The sequence below is a fragment of the Mustela lutreola genome, chromosome 3, assembly GCF_030435805.1.
Source record: "Mustela lutreola isolate mMusLut2 chromosome 3, mMusLut2.pri, whole genome shotgun sequence".
Taxonomy (NCBI): Eukaryota; Metazoa; Chordata; class Mammalia; order Carnivora; family Mustelidae; genus Mustela; species Mustela lutreola.
In genome coordinates, this window is record NC_081292.1 from 55,458,417 (window position 1) to 55,483,514 (window position 25,098).

The following is a 25,098-nucleotide window of genomic DNA, read 5'->3' on the forward strand; positions in this document are numbered from 1 at the left end:
CATCTTTCCTTTCAATCATAGCAAACCAGATAGATCAACACATTTATTTTAAAATGTTTCACCTTCATCATAACAGTTAAACTTCATTGTTCATTGCTACTGCCTCAACCTCAGATTCTTGCTAAAATTTACATCCTTGAACTGTGACAAAACAAGTAGCTAAACTAGTATCTTAATCCTCTGTAAACAGAATAATTAACAAACAAAAAGAACTTTCACTTTTTAGTTGATAGTCATGAGGCTTTGCTGACAGAATCAAAGGAAAAGATAAATGAAATTATAAAGCAAGAAGCTGTCAGCACCGACTTCGATGTATATCACTACTGACTAAAATCAACATACACAATACCTACTTATTCACCTAGAAATACTTATGATCTATCATATTTTATTAGAAGGACTTAAAGAAGGCTCAACACATGATTGCTGATTAATTGGTGGTATGCAGAGACTGAAAGAATCCCAGAGGAGGGAAGTGAGTTAGTGCAATAGTCACCCATAAGAAAATAACAAAGGAATATTCTCTTCAACACCAGATCTCTCCTTTTTATTCCAGCATAGACATGCAGGCAATGTATAGAGAAATTAGCAATGAACGTGCAATATTTAGAAACATAAATGCAGCCCCGCTGAGAAATATCTTGGTCCAATTACTTGGGCTTCTTTCGGGATAAAATTAAGTTGCCAGGCAACGGACAAAGATCTAATTTTTCAGAAATAGGAGTGTATGTGAGGCGTTGTGTGTGAGGGAGGCAGACAGAATACACAAAACACCCTGGTTCTAAATGGTTAGATACGATAGATAGACTTGATGTGCTGATGAATATAATAATGGGAAGGTGTTAATAAAATTGATTTTTCAAAAATATGGATTCTCACAAAGCAAACAAACCCTTTCCCCCACCTTTTTTTCCCCCGCAAAAGGCAGCAATGCAGAAATGAGAAAAGCAATCTGTATTATCTACAGAGGTCAGAGGCTGGGTCGTGACTACTCTGGGCATGCCACAGCATATCATTAGGAGCCTAAATCTGAGAAAGACATATCTCCTGATGCTACTGCTGGGCAGATAATGTATGATGTGACTAGAACCTCAGAATCATAGCTTTACAGCAGCATTTATTTGCCATAGGATAGAAAAGCTAACGGCCAGTAAAGGAAGGCCTCAGCGTCCCACTGGAAAGGCAGCAATGCAAAGATGAGCAATGAACATCATTCACGTTTTTTATAAAAAATCAAAATATCAAAATAAAAATCACCTTACTTATCGGTAAGGGATAAAGTGAATTGTTTTCTATATCTCTAGTGAGATATTCAACACACACACACACACACACACGCGCACACACACACACGCACACAGCCTCCTTTTTAGGTATGTGATTGTCACCTGCTGCAATCTATGCAAATATCTGTTCCAGATCTATTCTAATTGGATACAAAAGCAATAAATGTAATGGGACATGGTTAGCCTCCCAAAGGCCTATTACTCTGCTCAGCTGTGACAGCTAGTGGGAAATTTAAGTAGTTCCAATAAATCATCCAAAGACAGAGAGCAACTGCTAATAGAATCTCAGGAAAAAAAGAAATATCTGATGGAAAACATTCTGGCTTTATAGATATACATCTGTAATTTCTTTATACCTTATCCTAGCTTCTATCTCTTTCTGGTATCCTCCATCTAGAAATTTTTTCTCTGGGAGCAAGCTTGAGTTAGTGCTCCCTAAATCTGAGTTTTTACTCTTTTGGTTTTCCATTCTGTTTTCTTGGCTCAACATTGACCTTATGGAAAGTCCTATTGGTAAGATCCAATGCTTGTATCACATTCTCACATGGCCTGTTGTATGTATATCTATGCATACCAATGCTTCACATACATGGACTGAAAATTCAAAATGAGGCCAACACTGGAGTATCTGGGTGGCTCAGTTGGTTAAATACCCAATTTGATTTCAGCTCAGGTCATGATTTCAGGGTCATGAGATCAAGCCCTGTTTGGGGCTCCACATTGGGCATGGAACCTGCTAAAGATTCTCTCTCTCTCCCTCTGCCCTCCCAACCCCAAAATAAGACCAACACTGTAACATAGACTTTCAGTATTTACAGATGTAGCATCCTAGGTTTTCATTATTCACAAAACACAGCTTCAAAGGAAATCTTGTGATTTTTAATTTAGCTGAAGTAAAAGATTCTGAGGCGGTTTTGCCAGAGTATGTTTTTTGGTCATAGGTCATCTCAGTTAATTGTCAAATATCCTATTCATATTATGTATATTTTAGATGAGAAACACTGTTATGTTGATGTTAAATGACTTATTCTGGGGCTACAAATGGTAGATCTGAACCAGACCTAGCAAATAACTGAAATTATGAATGTTCTTACATAATCACATCAAGGGAACTCCTAACTCTTCTTTTTTTGAGAATCTGCCAGACTTATCTTGCACACCAGGAAACAAAGTTTTTGCAAGTTGAGGGTTGAATTGCTTAGAGCATAAGAAAAGAATACTTTTCATGTCTTTCATAAATTTTGAGATCTATATGACTTGGAGCTATTGACAACTTCTACAGTTAAATATTTTTACTGAACATTGCAAGTTATCTGTTTTCAAATAGAATTCACATTTCGAAAACTTTTTTAAACTGGTTTGTTTTCTTTCTCAGTTCTCTCTCTAGAATTCCATAATAACATGCTGGCGGGTTTCTTCAGGGCTTCAGAAGGATGTTTCTGACTTCTTGCTGCCTGTGGGTCTCTGCAAACCCCCAACCCACGGACAACAGCAAATTGGAGGAACAATATGCCTGTGGGTAAAAAAGCCCGGGGGCTAGCTGCTGGGAAAAGAGTCACTGAAGCATGCACACACTAAGAGGCTGGGGCAGAACCCTCCCAGTGGTCCACAATTATTGAAAAAGACATAATTTAAGATCAGGCTCATAATAACATGAGTCTAAAAATTCTGAATTGTTTTAACTAAAGATTTGTAACAAGGATGGAAGAAAGTAGGAAACAAAATATTTTCTAAAGGTTTCGTGTCTATTTGTGAAGTGTAGAAGAAACAGCAAGTAAAACATCTTAAGAAGAAAGTATAGTTACTACTTGCCACTCCTAAAATATATGTATAATTTTGATTGTTAAAGACTGGAAGGTAATCAAACTGGAATCAAGCTCTACATTTAATAAGGATAAAAGGGAACAAAGAGAAACTTGCCCGAGACAAGGCAAAAAAAAAAAAAAAAAAAAAGGAAAAGCAAGAGCAAAAAGAAAAAAGTGGTGATAAAAATAGTCAATTAACTAAAATTTAAGGAATGAAACCAATGTTATGGGACTAAGGTAAATGTGTAGAAACATTGAAAAATAAGTGAACTGTTTAATCTAAGAAAGTGGAAGGAAAAATAGAGTAATAAGGAATTAATCATAATAAACACTATAAGTAGTGAGAAGTGATTAAAATAGAAAACAAAATATTAAAAGAATAATAAAAGTAGAATCTAGTTCTTTGGAGACTAAATAGATAAGCAATCTGAAAGAGAAAATAAAAAATCTAATGAAAGCAATATTAAGGAATGTAACTATAGGTAAGCCAGCAATTAAAAGAATTACAACACATGACTTCATAGCAACATATTAAAGTGGCTACAGCAGCATTGCCTAATATTAATTCAATGATGAAAGCATTCTCTGATTACACTCTCCCACATGGTGGCCACGAGCTCCATGTGGCTTTGGAGCACTTAAAATGTAGCTTATAAGATTGGGCAACTAAGGGGCGACTGGTGGGCTCAGTCATTATGTGTCTGCCTTTGGCTTAGGTCATGATCCCAGTGTACTAGGCTCCGTGATCAGTGGGAAGCCTGTGTCTCCCTCTCCTTCTCCCTTTCCCCCAGCTTGTGTTTACTCTCTCGCTGTCTCTCTGTCAATTAAATAAATAAAATCTTTTTAAAAAGTTTAGGCAACTAAATTGTTTCAGTTTTATCAAATTTAAATAGTCACATGTGGTTGGTAACTGCTATATGAGGCATGGGGAAAGAGAGAGGAAATGAGGATAACCTCCCAAATTTGAAGGAGAAAGAAGGGGGAAATCTGAGTAGACCAAATCATACAAAAGATCAATCAAACATCTACTAACTTAAAAGGCAACAAGTCTGGACTTAAAAGCTGGGTTCTACTTGGTGTTTAAAGATCGGTTGAGGGGCACCTGAGTGGCTCAGTGGGTTAAGCCTCTGCCTTCGGCTCAGGTCATGATCTCAGGGTCCTGGGATCGAGCCTGCATCAGGCTCTCTGCTCAGCGGGGAGCCTGCTTCTTCCTCTCTCTCTCTCTGCCTGCCTCTCTGCCTACTTGTGCTCTGTCTGTCAAGTAAATAAATAAAAATCTTAAAAAAAAAATCAGTTGATTACTATGTTATTTAAAATAGCATAGGTGACTTAGAAATGAATAGAAAATTTCTCTAATTCATTTTATGAAGGGAAAATCTTGATACCACAATCAGTGAAAATAATGCAAAAACTAAAAAATGTGGGCCAATTTCACTGATGAATACTAGTGCATGACTCTAACTATCAGCCAATCAAATCCACTGGTATATGAAAAGATTCATAACTAAGTTTTCTACTGAAATTATTTGTGTGGTTCAGGAGTATAAATTCTGTCATTGTAATGCACTAGGAAAAATTAAATTAAAGAAGGAAAAATATATGATTATAGCAATAGATGCTGAAACATATGATAAAATGCAAACTCATTCCTAATAAAAACTCTTTGAAAAATAAATTACTTAGACATGTTAAAGACTGCCCCAAATCAGTAACAAACACACTACATAGTGAAATTCTACAATCATTTCCATTAGATCATAAGAAAAGAGGAGGAATTTTTGCTAATTCAAAATTATTTTAGACGTCTAAGACAAAGCTTCAACACAATAAATAGAAATAATTACTATTAATTTGCAAGAGTAAGCTGAATTGTCTTTATTTGCAAATAAATAAAGGACTTAAATGGCTTTTAAAACTGAAATATTACAATAAAATCCAGCAAATTTTTTGTACAAACGTAGCACATGAGCTATCTTCACCAGATGTTAAAGATTCTGGAATACTCAAAATAATCAAAGAACAAACCTAGACATTAAAATCAAAACACTTCACATGTTAGAAATGACATAAAGTTAAATGCCAATGATTTAGAAAAATATTTTGCAAATGTGAGGGAATGTATTTTAATTTCCTACCAATCTTATTCAAGAAAAAGACAAGTCATCCAATAGAATAACTGAATCAATTCAACAAACTATTTACAAAAGAGAAATTAAAATGGAAAATGAGCAAATAAAAAGATGTTTTATCACACGAGTAGTCAGAAATACACAAATTATAACTACAGTGAGATAGCCGTTCTTCAAGACATTAAATTGGCATACAAATTAAAAATAATAATAACATCACATGTTGGCAGAATATTAATTGCTATATTCTTTGGGAATTAATCTGGCAAAATTGATTACAATTAAAGGTGCTATGATTTATGCCTGGAAAGCTGCTTTGGGGGTTATCCCATAGAAATAAATTCATGTGTGTAGAAGCTGGATTGCAACATTGACTTCAATAGTATAAACTCATCGTATATCAATGGAAGAACTATGGAATATTATGCAACTATTTGGAAGAACATATTTGAGCTATGTCTGTTGTCCTGGTGAGACAAGATGCACTTGTTGTATTGGTCAAGGGAAAAATCAAGTTGTAAGTTAAAGTATATAGTATGATTCAGTTTCAGATTTTAAAAATTCTACATACATGCTCATCTGCTTCTGGGAATGAAAAAAAAATGTGTACCTATTGGGCTGTGTGTTTGTTGCTATGTGATATTTTCCCTTCTTAAACATTCCTTTACATTATATTTTCTTTCTTTTTGAAAGACAAAATATTCTCACTTTAGCAAATGAAACAATGTAAAACAAAGATATACAAAGAAAACACTAATGATTGCCTCTGCTTCCTGTCTCTATTCCCTTTCTCCAACGCCACTCCTTGTGATAACAAATGTTAACAGCCCCGGGTATATTTTTTCTCATCTTTACGCTTGCTTAAACAAATATGAATATATACAAGCACCTGCACATACATAATGGTTTGCTTATTTATACTGAATTAGAATCACGCTCCACATATTACTTGGTGACTTGATCTTTTTACTGAGCAACCTATCAGGGATATTCCTGATACACAGATGCGAGCCTGTGTGTGTGTGTGTGTGTGTGTGTGTGTGTGTGTGTGTGTGTGTATTTCTCTTTTCTCCTGCTGATTTAAGTCATATACAATTTTAGTTGAGGGTATATAACACTAATGTTGGGATAAATATTGGGAGGTTTTATCTATTTTCATATTGGTTTGGCTTGATTTTGTGTTTTTGTTTTCATTTTTGCATTTTTATTTTCCAAGCTTCCTGCCCTGTCTTTAACAGACTGGACTATTAATTCTCGATACTTCAGATAAGTAGAAGTTGAAGAATTGTTGTTGGTTTTTTTTTTTTTTTTAACTAAATCTGGTTATTGTTTTCTCTTGGGAGAAGGAAAGGAAAAGTGAATTGGGGGAAATTGGAGGGGGAAACAGACCATGAGAAACTGGACTCTGAGAAACAAACTGAGGGTTTTAGAGGGGAAGGATGTTGGGAGTTAGGTAAGCCTGGTGGTGGGTATTAAGGAGGGCATGTATTGCATAGAGCACTGGGTGTGGTGCATAAACAATGAATCTTGGAACACTAAAAAAAATAAAATTAAATTAAGATGTTAAAATAAATAAATAAAAATTTAAAAAATAAATAAAATGAGCAGTTTTCAGTTTCATAAACAATGTAGATAATCTAGTAGGGACAAAACTAAAGGGGAAATGAATTTTTTATGCTGTATACTATTATGTTCCAATTTTTATTCCTTTTATGTCAATTATATTCCTATTATATGGTACTTCATATACATGAAGAGTAATTTAATATTTAGAATGTGTATGAGAAACCCACCTCAAGTAATGTAACAAGTTAATCAGAAACTGGGAAGTAGAGGGTGCTCAGTAAAATGCCTTATTAACCCTGGAAATGATGAGAAAAGTCATTTGACAAGAAAAACACATAGTAGCAATTTAGAGATGCATAGTCCACTTCCTAGGAGACAGAGTAATTAATTGAATATATATATATATTATATATATATAGAGTATATTGAAAATATATATATATATATATAATCTGTAAATTCAACTGTGAGAAAATAACCCATGGTGCAAATTGTTTCCTCCATAAATAAAAGAGGACTGCTTGAAACACAGAGCACCAGCCCCAACCTAATTATCTTTAGTTTTATGTGTCTACTGCTTGCAAGCTTTGAATATTTTGAAACTAATATAATTGTACTCTCTTTGGAAAGGCTCTTCACTGGCTGTCGAGTATAGCAGGGTAGTGGGAAGAGCATAGGCTCAGCCCCAGATTTTCCTGATGTGCGTCATTGATCCATCTCCCATTACTTGTGGGATTTCTTTGCTCCATTTCTTATCTCTACGACAGACATAGGAGAAAGCCTTTATCTCACAGGGTAATGGGGTGGAGTCAATAAATTAATACACGTGAAGTACTTAGAACAGCGCTTGGCACCTACTTAGTGCTATATTAGTGTTTGCATTATTTTTGTTGCTGTTAGTTTTGTTAAAACACGATTGGCTGTCATGCAGTGTGCTCCCTCCAGAGTCAGAAACAGGGTCCACCCAGCACCCTTCCCAGGAGACTCCTTGCCAACTCACATCAGGACATTCACAAACTGAACTGCCCTGGTTACAGCATCAGTCTAAGGCCAAGGAGAATGTCAAAAGATTACAAGAAAAGAAAGAGAGTGATATTAAAACATAGAGTCAGGTAAAATTTTTAAAATTTGCTGTCTAAGATATTTAGAAAGCTGTCAGACTCTTAACAGCTGCAGTGTCTGTCTCCAGAGGTTATTTCACCAACCTTGTTTCCTGTCCTAATTTCCTGCTTCTCTTCTACCATGCATCAAAATTTTTATTAAGTTAAAATTTTTTCTCAAGGAAAAGTTAATACCATCTTACCCAGAGACAAAAATAACCTAATAGGGATAGAATATAAGAGCTTACATTGAGATATCTTTGTCATACCTATATTTTGGAGCTTGCTCAATGGCTTGTCATATGATTTCTGTTTACTATCGTGGTCTGTTTGGACCACAAATGGCAGATTGTGGGGATCTCCTGGTGAGTGAAATACAGCTAAAGAACCTCTCATTCCTGCCAACCAGCATCCCTTCCAGCCTCCCTCACTCTGAGCTTGAAACAGTCTCTTGTCTCCCAACTCTTTGATTCACCAAGTCTCAACCTTCAAGTTATCTCTTTCATTGCGTCTTCTCTGTTCCCATAAGCAGCACTCTCCTTTTTACTGATGTTAGCCCCTAGCAGGACTGCTAGCATTGCTGATTTCCAGGTGTATCAATTTCCTGCACAATACATCAACATGAACAAGGGACATCTTTCTCAATGTAATTTCTCTTCTCTTTTAAATTCTGAAATGCTCAAAGGCTGGAGACCATGTTACGTACTTCCAGTATTTTTTAATTTTATTTTAAAATACTTCCATTATTTGCTTTAAATTTTCTTAAATATATTTTTCAAGTATAATTGACACACAGCGTCATATAGAACCTTACGCCCAGTATACAACCATTGTGGGATGGAAGGAAGCTCGAATTGAAATTTGGCTTCCAGGGCTAAGAGTGCTGTCATTAAGTTAAACGTTTTTACTTTACAAAGATTAGTTTACAAGCTCTTTTGGGTATTATAAGCTTGTTTTGGAATCAGAGGCTTTCTTTGTTTTTGTGTATTCAACCTTCTCAAATGTCTACCGCATGTGCCAGGGGAAAACCTAAATCTCTGTATGGTCATGCATGACTACTCGAAAACCTGTTTCCCCAACTGTTATAAACAAAAAGATTCCCCATAGAAAAAAGTACTATAAAGAGAATCTGATCTTAATTTTAGAAATAATGATTTTGATGAGCAATTTCTGTGAAGGAAAAATGTCACAAATGAGGCATTTCTTCAGTAGAACAGCAGGTGGCAGCAAAGGGGGACAATCTCAGCATTTCCATTTTTTACAATTGCTAAAACTGAAAATTTGTTTTTGTAAACCATTCTGAATCTGTTCTAAAAATTACCATAACTTTTCCTGGTGATTCACAGACCTGTACCCCTGGGGATAAAAATATATGTTTATAAAAAATAAAAAATTAAAAAATTAAAAATTAAAAATAAAAATTACCATAACTTTGAAAAATAGATGTTCAGTTAAGCTTAGTAATCATAAGACATTCAGCTTTTGAAAATAAAAGTGTTCCAAATACACAGAAATGAACTCTCTTAACCAACTGAGCCACCCAGGCGTCCCAGAAATGAACTCTCTTAGAACATTCTCTTGAAAAAGTAAATTTTGGTAGATCCAAAACGAAGAAAAATACACCAACTAAACTGATATTTGGCTTCCAAAAAGATGATAGCTGGACCTTTCTCTTAACTTAGCCAAATTTCGTCTTCCTTTGAAGCAAACTATCATAGAAACTTTTCCATTTTTACATCACCAAATTTAATTTATCATACGGTTTGGTGCATTTTTTTTTTAATCGAGAACTAAAATGTTTTGGCAGAAATTTTAAATTTGAATTTAAAGAGCATTACAGTTTTAGAGTAGGCACCAGAATTTATCTATTCTTGGAAAAGGACTATGGCCATTACTCTAATAATTTTAAAGGTTAAGGTGTACTTGACATGAATTATCTGGACAATTTACTAAATTTTTCATTTTACTATTTATGTGACTATAGCAGTGATGACAACCCTTTCTTTTAGAGATATCCTCTTTTCACGTGTAATTTTATTTGTGGACGGAACTAAGGTCAGAGGGGGGCAAAGGGCTCAGATCCTCTTTGTCCCCAAAGGGAACAGAGAGAAAAATAATGAAAAATCATATCAAATCACTGAAGTAGCCCCAGATACACCAAAACTAATGACAGTTAATAGTTAAAGGTTATACTCAGGTTTTATTATTGGTAGTTTTGAACACATTTAAGATTTTCAGACCACTTACAAGTGAAATGGTCTTTTCTCCCCACTCGTTTAAAAGAAATAATCTGTGCTTTTGGAAACAGACTTCACTAGGATGACCTAGAGAGACTTTTTAAGGGGTACATGTAAGGGGAAAGAGCATGCTCAATAACAAAGACAATTTCAGGTAAGGTATAGACTCACATAATGTTTTAAAATAAACAGTAAGGTATTTACATCCTCAGGTTTCTTTTCACTCTTAGCACTGCTACCTCTACCAACCTCAGGCCCTCCAGCCTTCCTCCAACTTCTTCTGGTCTACCCTTTAAAGCTTATTTTCAGATCCCACATGCACACATAATAGGAATAACACATAACAGGAACAAAAGTCTTAGGTTAAAGTTCTCTTAAGTAAAATGTCAGTCCCAACTATCAAATGGAGGGATCTTCGAAGGCATGATGAGGTAGACAGACATCATTACGGGCACAGTACTGAACTCAGTCATGTAGTTGCTCCTTCCTCTGTTTCCATGTATGATGAGCTAAGACAATTGTAGACATGGCTATGATCTTGGTCCTCAAGGCAAATAACGCCTGCATCACTGTAAGACATACCTATGACCTATATACAATCAGAAACCAAACCAAACCAAACCAAACCAAATCACCCAACCAACCAAATAAACAAAAAAGCCAAGTACATAAATACAGAAAAAGGATTGGTGGTTGCCTGAAGAGAGCATGTAGGAAGTGAGCAAAATGAATGAAGGGAGTCAAAAGGTACAGACTTGCACTTATAAAATGAATAAGTCATGGAAATGTAATGTACAGCATGGTGACTGTAAGTAATAACACTTATTATCTATAGGAAAGTTGTTAAGAGAGTACCTCTTAAAAGTTTTCATCACATGAAAAAAGTTAACAATGTATGGTGATTAATTAGACTTAATATGTTTATAATATATACAAACATAAAATCTTAATGTTATACACCTGAAGCTAATATGTTAATTGTACCTCAATAAAAAAAAAAAAAATCACAGCTCATTTGAAATGGTCTGAGGGGTATGTTCCCAAATGGTAAATTGTATCTTCTTCTCTAATGAAGTAGTTTTAAGAAACAAGATCTGAACTAACACATCTCCTTGAAGACTTCTTTCAAAAGAAATTATCTGGGCTGGTTTCAGAGTTTTTGTTTCTATCACACAGCAAAGGTTCATTCCCAAATGAAGGAAGCTCTAAGTCAAAATGTGACCTAGAAAAGAGGAAAGAATACTGGTGGAATTTTGATTGGAATGGCATTAAAAGTAGAGATTGCTCTAGGCAGTACAGACATTTTAACAATGTTTATTCTTCTGATCCAAGAGCATGGAATGGTCTTCCATCTTTTTGTGTCTTCTTCAACTTCTTTCGTGAGTGATCTGTAGTTCCTTGAGTACAGATCCTTTACCTCTTTGGTTAGGTTTATTCCCAGGTATCTTATAGTTCTTGGTGCTATAGTAAATGGAATAGATTCTCTAATTTCCCTTTCTGTATTTTCATTGTTAGTGTATAAGAAAGCCACTGATTTCTGTACATTGACTTTGTATCCTGCCACGTTGCTGAATTGCTATATGAGTTCTAGTAGTTTGGGGGTGGAGTCTTTTGGGTTTTCCATATAAAGAATCATGTCATCTGTGAAGAGAGAGAGTTTGACTTCTTCATTGCCAATTTGGATACCTTTTATTTCTCTTTGTTGTCTGATTGCTGTTGCTAGGGCTTCTAATACTATGTTGAACAAGAGTGGTGAGAGTGGGCATCCTTGTCCCTATGACCCTGCAATTGCACTACTGGGTATTGGTATTTACCCCAAAGATACAGATGTAGTAAAAAGAAGGGCCATCTGTACCCCAATGTTTATAGCTGCAATGGCCATGGTCACCAAACTGTGGAAAGAACCAAGATGCCCTTCAACGGACGAATGGATAAGGAAGATGTGGTCCATATACACTATGGAGTATTATGCCTCCATCACAAAGGATGAATACCCAACTTTTGTAGCAACATGGACGGGACTGGAAGAGATTATGCTGAGTGAGATAAGTCAAGCAGAGAGAGTCAGTTATCATATGGTTTCACTTATTTGTGGAGCATAACAAATAGCATGGAGGACATGGGGAGTTAGAGAGGAGAAGGGAGTTGGGGGAAATTGGAAGGGGAGGTGAACCATGAGAGACTATGGACTCTGAAAAACAATCTGAGGGGTTTGATTTGGCGGGTGGGTGGGAGTTTGGGGTACCAGGTGGTGGGTATTATAGAGGGCATGGATTGCATGGAGCACTGGGTGTGGTGAAAAAATAATGAATACTGTTATGCCGAAAATAAATAAAAGATAAATTTTTTAAAAAGTGGGGGGAAGATAGCAACATTGGTCAAAATAGTGAAAAGGCAACCAACCAACACACACACACACACACACACACACACACACACACAGAAGGGAATCATAATAAAGGAATTTTGTTTTTAGAGCAGGAAGAATTGCAAATACCAGGACTGCCACATTCGGTCAAAAACATGTGGAAAATATGTCTCCTCATCAGGCCACTCTTGGCAACTGAATGATAACTTTGTGTGTTGGGTCAATAACAGGTCCTCCTGACCACTAGAGCTTACAAACAGGAAGAAAAGGAAGTATCTGAGTCAGGCTCCAAAATAGGACAACAATGTGTATGTCCTCACTGTGTTTGGTTATCTCTAAATGAAAATAAACCTGATGCCACCTGGATCACTACCAAAACAAGGTGATGATCCAAAGATAGGTTCACTTTATTTTCTTCTACTCTTATAACCCTTGTGGGAAAGAAAAGCTATTACAGCACAGTTTCATCACTAAAAACAAGAGCAGAGAGACTGTGATGACATACATTTCACCTCACAGATTTAGAATATGGATATGTCAAAACACATTAAAATCTGTGGAAAAAACACAATTTTTCAGATAGAAATGGAGCCACAATTTCAGGATATCTTTCAACCCAGGTCAGTGCAACCAATTGATCACATTCTTGCACAGATCCAATCAGTAGAATAAAAGCTTAAATAAATGGGTAGAAGCCAATGTTGCTCTAATGGCCACATAATGACAGTGTATAAAATTATATATGGATATTGAATTGATCCAGCACCATTTATTGAAAAGACTAGCCATTCTCCATTGACTTATCTTTGCACTTTTATCAAAAATCAGTTTATTATAATGTCAGAGTAAGTGTTAAAATCCATTAGTGCAAGTCCTCCTCCAATTTTGTTTTCCTTCTTATGTATTGCAATCTGCTAAGCAAGGTCTCTTGATTTTCAAGATACATTTTAGATTCATTTTGTTCATTATCTAAAAATAACAATGATGGCATTTTATTTAGAATTGAATTGAATTTGGGTGGTTCAGTCCATTAAGCATCCATCTCTTAATTTTGATTCAGTTCATGATCTCAGGATTGTGAGATCAGGCCCTGTGTTGGCCTTGCCCTGGGCATGGAGCCTGCATAAAATTCTCTCTCTCCCTTTCTCTGCCTCTTCCTCTCTCCAAGAAAGAAAGGAAGGAAGGAAGGAAGGAAGGAAGGAAGGAAGGAAGGAAGGAATCAAATCTATGTATCAAGTTAGGAAAAAAAGACATCTTAACAATATTGAATCTTCTAACCCAAGGGCACAGAATGTCTTTCCATTAATTTAGTCTTTTATTTCTTTCTTTAGTGTCTTGTAGCTTTCCACATTCATCAATTGTGCATATATTTACATTTATGTCTAAATATATTTTTCATGGTATTGCAATCTTGTTTCATTTTAAATTCCAACTGGTCATTGATGGTATATAGAGAAACAGTTAGATTTCACATGTTTACGTAACATCTCGTAATCTTGCTGTAATTTCTTATTAGTTCCAAGAGTTTTACATAAATTCATCTGTAAAGACAGTCTTATTTCTCCCTCTCCAATATGTATTTTCATTTTATTTCTTATTCTTGTCTTATTGCATTAGCTAGGACTTCCAGTACAATGTTGAATAGGAATAGTGAAAGAAGACATCTCTGCTTTGTTCCAGGTCTTAGATGAAAAGGTCTGGCTAATCTAATATGATGTTAGCTCTAGTTTTTTATTGATATCCTTTATCTATTTGAAGAAGTTTCCTTTTTATTCCTGGTTTGCTGGCAGTATTTATCACGAATAGTTATTGGATTTTGTCAAATTATTCTTGTCAACTGATACAATTTTTATTCTTTAGGCTTTTTTAGACAGGTCATGTTGAGTAGACATCACCTAGAGGATTTAGAGGATGAAGACCCTTATCCATTATGGAGGGGGATTTGATATTGAGGGTGGGGACTTCTGGGTAAACTGACTTAGCAGAATTCTTACTAAAACTGGATTTTACAAGGGCACAAATAAGCCTAGGAGAAGTTTCAGGAGTCTCACTAATGTTTGGTCAAGCAGAGAATCTTTGTTAAATGTAATGGCTGACATTGAATGAGCTAGGAAATATTCCTTCTGCTTCTATTTTCTGCAAAATATTGTAAGAAATATCATTTCTTGTAATTTCTTCTTCAAATGTTTAGTAGAATTAACCAGTGAGATCTCTGGACCTGATGTTTTGTTTTGGGGGGTTAAGTTTTTAATTATCAGTTCAATTTCCTTATTCCATTTCTCTATTTATAGATGTGTTTCATTTTAACTTAACAGATCTGGCTGTAGCAGATTTGTAATAAAGAAACCTGGCCCTTCACCACAGACTATTTGAGTAGACCTCCTCCACATTGTTGTAATATTCCTGTAACATAAAATGAATGTGGTATAAGCATATTGGCCAGCCTCCAGAATCCATGAGGTAGGTGAAGTTCCAGGCCTGGATAAACCAAGGAACTAAAAGAAACTAAATGGCCAGAAATGCCACCCAAATCAGCTTCAGAACAGTATGGTGAGAATGCTAGTAACATCATTGCTGTCACCACTGTCGCAGTGGAACCAGACACTCAAGATGTCTGCTGATACTACACAAAGTCACTGCTGCTGTTTCTACTGCCCCTAGAATAGCATCTTCCCTGCCTCTGACTCTTTGCAATATTCACTCTAAATCCAGTCTACTGGATTAGAACAGCTATTTGTCGAGCCAAGATCTTTCATCAAAATGGCTTCTTAACATGTCTAAGGTCTGTGAATGCCCTCTACCACCAATGTCTTCCCATTTGTTTACCCTTTCTTAAGAGCCAGACGTTGGTTATAGACAGTGGGCTAGCAGATGGTCCTTGGGTAGTCACTAAAGATACTGAAGAGATTTAAACTAGGGATTGAGACTCAACACCAAGGGAACAATCCTAAAACATGTGCCATCTCTTGCTTTCTGGCAAACAAAATCCCTCTTTTATAATTGCCTATAACTCAGGAGTATCTATTCCTCCAGGAGCTGTGTTTAATTAAGTGCACAAGGCCTTAAAATTCTCAGGAATACAAACTCAGAATCAATATTGCTCCTTATTTAATTTTCATCTCTAGGAAGAGAGAGGATGTATCTAAACTTTAAGCTGGTGTCCCCCAGAATTCATAGGAAGACAAATATCAAACCCACATGGAAGCCGATGGCATGTACGTAAGATTCTGCACATTAGCTATATGTAATGCTGGAGATCTTGTTTGTCTTTGCAAAATAAATATGAATACAGTAATTCCATGCTTTCTCAGGAATGAGACAGGCTTAAGTATCTATTAAGAAGCTGTCATTAAGGAACAACACAGAAAAAGCCTCTAATAACAGAAATAAAATGACTGAAAATAATGCATCATCAGAGACCTTAAATACACAAAACTTTTTTTTTTTTTTTTTGATGCTATAAAATAGTGTGTTTTGATGGTGGGATGTGGAGAGGAAGAAGAGGTTTGGGGACAATGTGCTGTTTCCTTTACTGCAGAATTGAGTACAAAATAGTTCCAGTGACTTAGCATGTGACAAGCTCCTAGTTATTATCCAAGTTAAAGTGAATTTCTGGAGCATGGCATGTCCGTAAGTCTGACATTTGTAGAAATGACAGTCTGTCTGAGGAAAAGCTTTCAGCATATTCTCAGTGGTGGCTCACTGTGAAATGTGAGACTTCTCCCTGTTCTGCTGAATTAATTTTTATGGGGACCTAATGTGTGATAATCTTATTTTTGAGAGTGCAGGAGAATTAAGCATGTCCTTAGTGTATTGTGCTTCCCTCTGTTTTTACTCTACAGAGAAATCAAGTTAAAAAAAATCACAGAAATGCACAATTATACTACTTAAAATAACAATGTCATAAGGCACCATAACAATATAGTTCTAGTGTTGTAGAGAGTAGAAAATAACATGTAGGCAAAAAGTAGATCTAATGAACAATATTTTTCGTATGATGTGGGCAATGTAACCCACAATCTGCAATGGGTTAATCTGTGAAAAATATGTTCCTGGACAGCATTAGAGTCCAGATTTCTTATTCATGCTCAAGGAAAATGTTCTCAATATCTGGCCTGTCCTAGAACACATCATATCAGTGAAACTCTATGACCTGGACTTGAGGCACCAAATTCTACTCCTGTACTCTCAAGTGAGAGAATGCCACTCTTTTGACAGATTTTAAGAGCCACTACCAAACTGCCCAATCTGACTCAACCCTATTGAGATAAGGATCCTGGTATTTTTTTTCCGGGTCAGACTCTTCTCATAAATGTAAAACAGTAAATTATAGAATGTCCAAATGAGAATGCATGACACACATCAATCTTTCCAAGTTCAACTTGCAAGATTGGTGGCATTGCATAGACTCTAGGATCTGCTTACAGGCCTCCTTTGCTAAAAGTTTGCAGCAATAGCTACCTTTTGCTCTCAAGGGAAGGAACTTGTGATTTTAGTACAAAGAATTTTGTAAGTACCTTTGGAGCCATGACTTAGAGACCTGGATGTGTGCCCCCCATTCTGGAGATGTGAATTAAATAAGGAACAAGGCATAGCCAGCTGGTAGTAAGTGCATGTTCTTTCCATTGCATTGACACCTATGAATTGGAGAGGAAAGAAATTAGAATACTATCAAAATTAATAGAATGTTATTTTCATGTCAGCAGAGAGAATTTCATGGAAGCTTTAGGAACAATTCCAAACCCATCGGCTTTGAGCATGGATGTTATTAGAGGTTGCTGAATTTGCACAGCTTGTCATTGAAAGACAAGGCCCATTTCGTATTCAGTTCCATGTGCCCACCTGCCTTTCATGGTGTCTCCTTGTAGACTGTCTCACTTATTAATACTTAAACAAACCTGAATAGGTAAAAGCAGCCACTGAGATTTGGATTGTAAAGAGAACTTTTTTTTTTTCTGTTTTGATTTCCTCCCTTCACAAACAACAGCTAAACTTATTAACTGGTTTCGTAAGACAGGCACTATTCTAAGTGCTTGGCATTCTAATTTATTGAATCTTCACGACAACCCTATGAGGTTCTATTACCCTTACACAAATGACTAAACTGAGGCACAAGGAGCTTAAGTAACTTGCCCAAAACACTACAGCTGTTGAGTGACTAACCTGTGATTTGAACACATGTAGCTCTGGGTCTTCTGGAGCCGTGTTCTCAATTATGCCATGATGTTACTGAAGGGACACAGAAGCTTAAAGAAGAATGACAAAACTGGCCTCTCCAAAAAAAAATGTTGACAGTTTAGGTATCTAAGCAATTTTTATCTCTCGATTGCCATAAACTTTCACCGAGATCTGCTTTATCATTAATCAAAAAGAAATTGCTTTTTTATGGCACTCAACTCTGAAAACTTTAAATACCTCTACCTTTTGATGATAACATTATATTTTGTTTTATTTTTTAAAAGATTTTATTTATTTATTTGACAGAGAAAGAGATCACAAGTAGGCAGAGAGGCAGGTAGTGAGAGAGGGGGAAGCAGGCTCCCGGCTGAGCAAAGGGCCCGATGCAGGGCTCAATCCCAGGAACCTGGGATCATGACCTGAGCCAAAGGCAGAGGCTCAATGCACTGAGCCACCCAGGTGACCCTTTGATAATATTTTAAAGCAATCCTTCTACCTGTTTCAGTCCACTCAGAAATCGTAATATTTGTGGGATATGAAGGAGTAAATTATTTGCAGACATAATTAAATACATCTTTTCATATACTTACTGTATATATCTAAAAAACACTTAAATATTTTTCTTTTGTTGCAATGGAAAGAATGTCTGTTTCCTCTATGAATCCCAGCCCTTATCTGACACACAGATCTTAATTCACGTGCTCTAGATTATAAAGCACCTTTCCTTTGTGAGGAGAGGTATCTAAAACCCAAATTACTCTTCTCATTTGTAATTCAATCAAATTCAAGTGGAATTAATTAATGCCTGTAGAATCATTAGTTAAATTCACTTGAACCTTCACTGGCCTTAAATCTCATTTCTGAATAAAGTATTGCGATTCGTTGTGTGAAGGTGTCTTGAAGTTACTGTTGTTTATTTTGCTTTATGTAGGAATTGGTTTCTATGCTGTCTCCTTTTCAAAGGCTGCTTCTAAAATAACTGCCATTGCCCAGCCCAACTGAACAGAACACTATCACATTAATGTTTAAAAAACATCGACTATGGTGTTAGAAGACAGGCTTTCAACGACAACATATTTTATGTGTAATAATCAGATCACTTCACTGCACTTGCTTTATGTCCCTCATTTGTCCTATGGGAATTGTGATTGTCCATTCCTCATGGAGCTGTTGGTTCATTTGCTAATTCATTCCATCAGTCAACAGAACTCTTCAGCATCTGCAGGAACCATGCACTATTCCAGACACCACGGAACCTACAATGAATAAACCAAGTCTCTTCCTTCAGGAAATCACAGTGGAGGGTTGCTGGAATTAAATGAGAAAAATGTAAGTAATGTCTTCAGTGCCTCATGCATAGTAAACCCTAAAAATACATTAGCTATTTTAATTAAACCAGAGCATTTCCTTCACCCAAAAGGGTTTGACAGGATGAGCAAACTTATTTTCAGTCCTCAGGCCTGGAAAATATCCAGGAGAAACACAAAGACTACCAACTAAGGAGAAATGGAGAGTTGGAGGGTATACAGAGGCATGTATAATTTTACTTAAAGTTATATGGAAAGCTTCATAGAGGAGGGTATTTGATATTTGAGCAGAAGGTGAAGAAGAGGAATTTGACAAATGGATAAGAAATAAAAGAAAAGGCAATCTGGAATCTTAGTAGAAAGAATAGCATATGTAGAAGACAAGAGATGCAAGGGTGCATGGCATGTCATGGGAAAAAAGAACAGGAGTCTGACCAGAGTATAGAGAGAGATAAGAGATGAAATTGCTAAAGCAAGTTGAGGTCATGTTGAAAAAAGCCTCCAAATGTCATGCTAAGTAAGAAGTTGGAAACCATCCTAAATATAATGTGGAGAAATATGAAAGTTTTAAACCAGAAAATGACAGGACTGGACGCATATTTCAGAAATGTCAGAGCTATACAGCTCTGAGTGTGAAAACCTTGAGATGAGAACATCTATTACAATCTATGGTAATGATTAAGTTAAGACATAATGAACTAGCATGGTGAGGTGAAAAAATAGACTGCAAAATCACTTTGAAGGAGAATAGGGACAATTAGGTGAAAGGAAGTAGGTAAGGAAGAGATTGAGGGAAATGAATCTTCTCAAATGATACCTTCATTATTCTTTTGAGCTAATGTAAATATTGAATGGGTCAAGAGTCAGGAGGGACAGAGGGAGAGGGAAAGAGAAAGAGCGAGAAAAAGGGAGAAGGAAAGGATGAAGGTAGAAGCAGAGAAGAGATGAATGCAAGGAGTTATATATAAATCAGATGTTGTGATCCAAAGGGGCACCTGCACCCCAGTGTTCATAGCAGCAATGTCCACAACAGCCAAACTGTGGAAGGAGCTGAGATGTCCATCAACAGATTAATGGATATGTTGTATATATTATATACATATATATGTATATTATATAATGGAATATTAATCAGGCATCCCATCTTGTTTCATTTATTCTTCATTTATTCTTCTCCTACCCACTTAAGCCCCAATGTTGCATCACCACTTCCTCATATCAGGGAGATCATATGATAGTTGTCTTTCTCTGCTTGACTTATTTCACTAAGCATGATACGCTCTAGTTCCATCCATGTTGTCGCAAATGGCAAGATTTCATTTCTTTTGATGGCTGCATAGTATTCCATTGTGTATATATACCACATCTTCTTGATCCATTCATCTGTTGATGGACATCTAGGTTCTTTCCATAGTTTGGCTATTGTGGACATTGCTGCTATAAACATTTGGGTGCACGTGCCCCTTTGGATCACTACGTTTGTATCTTTAGGGTAAATACCCAATAGTGCAATTGCTGGGTCATGGAACAAATGATAATGAAAATACAATGGTTCAAAATATGTGGGACACAACAAAGGCAGTCCTGAGAGGAAAATATATAGTGGTACAAGCCTTTCTCAAGAAACAAGAAAGGTCTCAGGTACACAACCTAACCCTACACCTAAAGTTGCTGGAGAAAGAACAAGAAAGAAACCCTAAGCCCAGCAGGAGAAGAGAAATCATAAAGATCAGAGCAGAAATCAATGAAATAGAAACCAAAAAACAATATAACAAATCAACGAAACTAGGAGCTGGTTCTTTGAAAGAATTAATAAAATTGATAAATCCCTGGCCCGACTTATCAAAAAGAAAAGAGAAAGGACCCAAATAAATAAAATCATGAATGAAAGAGGAGAGATCACAACTAACACCAAAGAAATACAAACTATTATAAGAACATACTATGAGCAACTCAACACCAACAAATTTGACAATCTGGAAGAAATGAATGCATTCCTAGAGACATATAAACTACCACAACTGAACCAGGAAGAAATAGAAAGCCTGAACAGACCCATAACCAGTAAGGAGATTGAAACAGTCATTAAAAATCTCCAAACAAACAAAAGCCCAGGGCCAGACGGCTTCCCGGGGGAATTCTACCAAACATTTAAAGAAGAACTAATTCCTATTCTCCTGAAACTGTTCCAAAAAATAGAAATGGAAGGAAAACTTCCAAACTCATTTTATGAGGCCAGCATCACCTTGATCCCCAAACCAGACAAGGATCCCACCAAAAAAGAGAGCTATAGACCAATATCCTTGATGAACACAGATGTGAAAATACTCAACAAAATACTAGCTAATAGGATTCAACAGTACACTCTTTTTTATCTTTCAGACATAATACAAGATACAAGAGGAGAATGATATAATAAGACAACGCTGACTTATTAGATAAGGTAAAATTGGTAGGACACCAAACAAAGCAATTTTATTTTCTCTAATTATTCCCTTTAACACTAGCTGTTGAATAATACATAATTATTAATGTGACCAGCAACAACAAGTATTAAAACTCTCAACTTTCTGCCAATTGAAAACACCTTGACTCTCCAGCTTGCATCTTTCTTGGGTGGAATGCGCTGGTTTGCTATTTCTCTCCTACTGGCTCCAGTTTTTGGCTTCTTCAGGATGTGTAAATTGGGGTTGGGCAGAAAGGTTAGGGGTCAGCAAAGGTCCTAGGAGACTGATAAAATTTTAATTCGGTTCTCTGTTTTTTCTCTCATAGGTGTTTTTATGGATTTCTCAGAAGTATCTGTCTTCGATGGGAACCTCGAGTTACAATCTCATGGAGTTGGAAATGTCTCCGTCCACATGACTAGCAGCTTACAAGATGAGGCACTCTCATCATCAGCTTCTATGTCTGGAAATCCACCCACAAGCTCTTTCTGAGGTGTTCCTCTCATTGCTGGCAGAAAGCCCTTGAATGGGATCATCTCAAGGTGCCTTCCTCTTCCATTATTCCATGATTGGTACAGGTGAGGCTGGTCCCAATGTGGCCCCTTAGTTACTAATAAGTTAATTAGCCCAGAAGTCAGGTACCTGTCCCTCATGTTTCCCAAATCATCTGGGCACATGCTATGTGAGGGGTTCTCATGAACCTTGGAGTACACCTTGGAACATTTTTCTTCCCATCTTCAAATGGGGTTGGATGCTGTGGTAGGCAGCTTCTAAGATGACTCCCATTAAACAATGTATGTCTGTATTCTCCTTTGTATTTCTCAGGGAACCCTGTCATATCTCAACCACATAAGTACATGCATGTTCCATTAGAAGCTGAAAATTCTGTTATTAGTTTTCTGCTATTTGTCCTAAAACAGATGATAAACACCAGTCTGTCTTTAGGGGGCAAGGATCACCTGCAAATAAAACAAAGCTGTTTGGTTTTTTTTTTTTTTAATTTTTTATTTTTTATAAACATATATTTTTATCCCCAGGGGTACAGGTCTGTGAATCACCAGGTTTACACACTTCACAGCACTCACCAAATCACATACCCTCCCCAATGTCCATAATCCCACCCCCTTCTCCCAAACCCCCTCCCCCCGGCAACCCTCAGTTTGTTTTGTGAGATTAAGAGTCACTTATGGTTTGTCTCCCTCCCAATCCCTTCTTGTTTCATTTATTCTTCTTCTACCCATTTAAGCCTCCATGTTGCATCACCACTTCCTCATATCAGGGAGATCATATGATAGTTGTCTTTCTCTGCTTGACTTATTTCGCTAAGCATGATACGCTCTAGTTCCATCCAAGTTGTCGCAAATGGCAAGATTTCATTTCTTTTGATGGCTGCATAGTATTCCATTGTGTATATATACCACATCTTCTTGATCCATTCATCTGTTGATGGACATCTAGGTTCTTTCCATAGTTTGGCTATTGTGGACATTGCTGCTATAAACATTCGGGTGCATGTGTCCCTTTGGATCACTACATTTGTATCTTTAGGGTAAATACCCAATAGTGCAATTGCTGGGTCATAGGGCAGTTCTATTTTCAACATTTTGAGGAACCTCCATGCTGTTTTCCAGAGTGGCTGCACCAGCTTGCATTCCCACCAACAGTGTAGGAGGGTTCCCCTTTCTCCGCATCCTCGCCAGCATCTGTCATTTCCTGACTTGTTGATTTTAGCCATTCTGACTGGTGTGAGGTGATATCTCATTGTGGTTTTGATTTGTATTTCCCTGATGCCGAGTGATATGGAGCACTTTTTCATGTGTCTGTTCGCCATCTGGATGTCTTCTTTGCAGAAATGTCTGTTCATGTCTTCTGCCCATTTCTTGATTGGATTATTTGTTCTTTGGGTGTTGAGTTTGCTAAGTTCTTTATAGATTCTGGACACTAGTCCTTTATCTGATATGTCGTTTGCAAATATCTTCTCCCATTCTGTCAGTTGTCTTTTGATTTTGTTAACTGTTTCCTTTGCTGTGCAAAAGCTTTTGATCTTGATGAAATCCCAGTAGTTCATTTTTTCCCTTGCTTCCCTTGCCTTTTGCGTTGTTCCTAGGAAGATGTTGCTGCGGCAGAGGTCGAAGAGGTTGCTGCCCGTGTTCTCCTCAAGGATTTTGATGGATTCCTTTCGTACATTGAGGTCCTTCATCCATTTTGAGTCTATTTTTGTGTGTGGTGTAAGGGAATGGTCCAATTTCATTTTTCTGCATGTGGCTGTCCAATTTTCCCAGCACCATTTATTGAAAAGGCTGTCTTTTTTCCATTGGACATTCTTTCCTGCTTTGTCGAAGATTAGTTGACCATAGATTTGAGGGTCTATTTCTGGGCTCTCTATTCTGTTCCATTGATCTATGTGTCTGTTTTTGTGCCAGTACCATGCTGTCTTGATGATGACAGCTTTGTAATAGAGCCTGAAGTCCGGAATTGTGATGCCACCAACGTTGGCTTTCTTTTTCAATATCCCTTTGGCTATTCGAGGTCTTTTCTGGTTCCATATAAATTTTAGCATTATTTGTTCCATTTCTTTGAAAAAGATGGATGGTACTTTGATAGGAATTGCATTAAATGTGTAGATTGCTTTAGGTAGCATAGACATTTTCACAATATTTATTCTTCCAATCCAGGAGCATGGAACATTTTTCCATTTCTTTGTGTCTTCCTCAATTTCTTTCATGAGTACTTTATAGTTTTCTGAGTATAGATTCTGTGTCTCTTTGGTTAGGTTTATTCCTAGGTATCTTATGGTTTTGGATGCAATTGTAAATGGGATTGACTCCTTAATATCTCTTTCTTCTGTCTTGCTGTTGGTGTAGAGAAATGCAACTGATTTCTGTGCATTGATTTTATATCCTGACACTTTACTGAATTCCTGTATAAGTTCTAGCAGTTTTGGAGTGGAGTCTTTTGGGTTTTCCACATATAGTATCATATCATCTGCGAAGAGTGATAATTTGACTTCTTCTTTGCCGATTTGGATGCCTTTAATTTCCTTTTGTTGTCTGATTGCTGAGGCTAGGACCTCTAGTACGATGTTGAATAGCAGTGGTGATAATGGACATCCCTGCCGTGTTCCTGACCTTAGCAGAAAAGCTTTCAGTTTTTCTCCATTGAGAATGATATTTGCGGTGGGTTTTTCATAGATGGCTTTGATGATATTGAGGTATGTGCCCTCTATCCCTACACTTTGAAGAGTTTTGATCAGGAAGGGATGTTGTACTTTGTCAAATGCTTTTTCAGCATCTATTGAGAGTATCATATGGTTCTTGTTCTTTCTTTTATTGATGTGCTGTATCACATTGACTGATTTGCGGATGTTGAACCAACCTTGCAGCCCTGGAATAAATCCCACTTGGTCGTAGTGAATAATCTTTTTAATGTACTGTTGAATCCTATTGGCTAGTATTTTGTTGAGTATTTTCGCATCTGTGTTCATCAAGGATATCGGTCTATAGCTCTCTTTTTTGGTGGGATCCTTGTCTGGTTTTGGGATCAAGGTGATGCTGGCCTCATAAAATGAGTTTGGAAGTTTTCCTTCCATTTCTATTTTTTGGAACAGTTTCAGGAGAATAGGAATTAGTTCTTCTTTAAATGTTTGGTAGAATTCCCCCGGGAAGCCGTCTGGCCCTG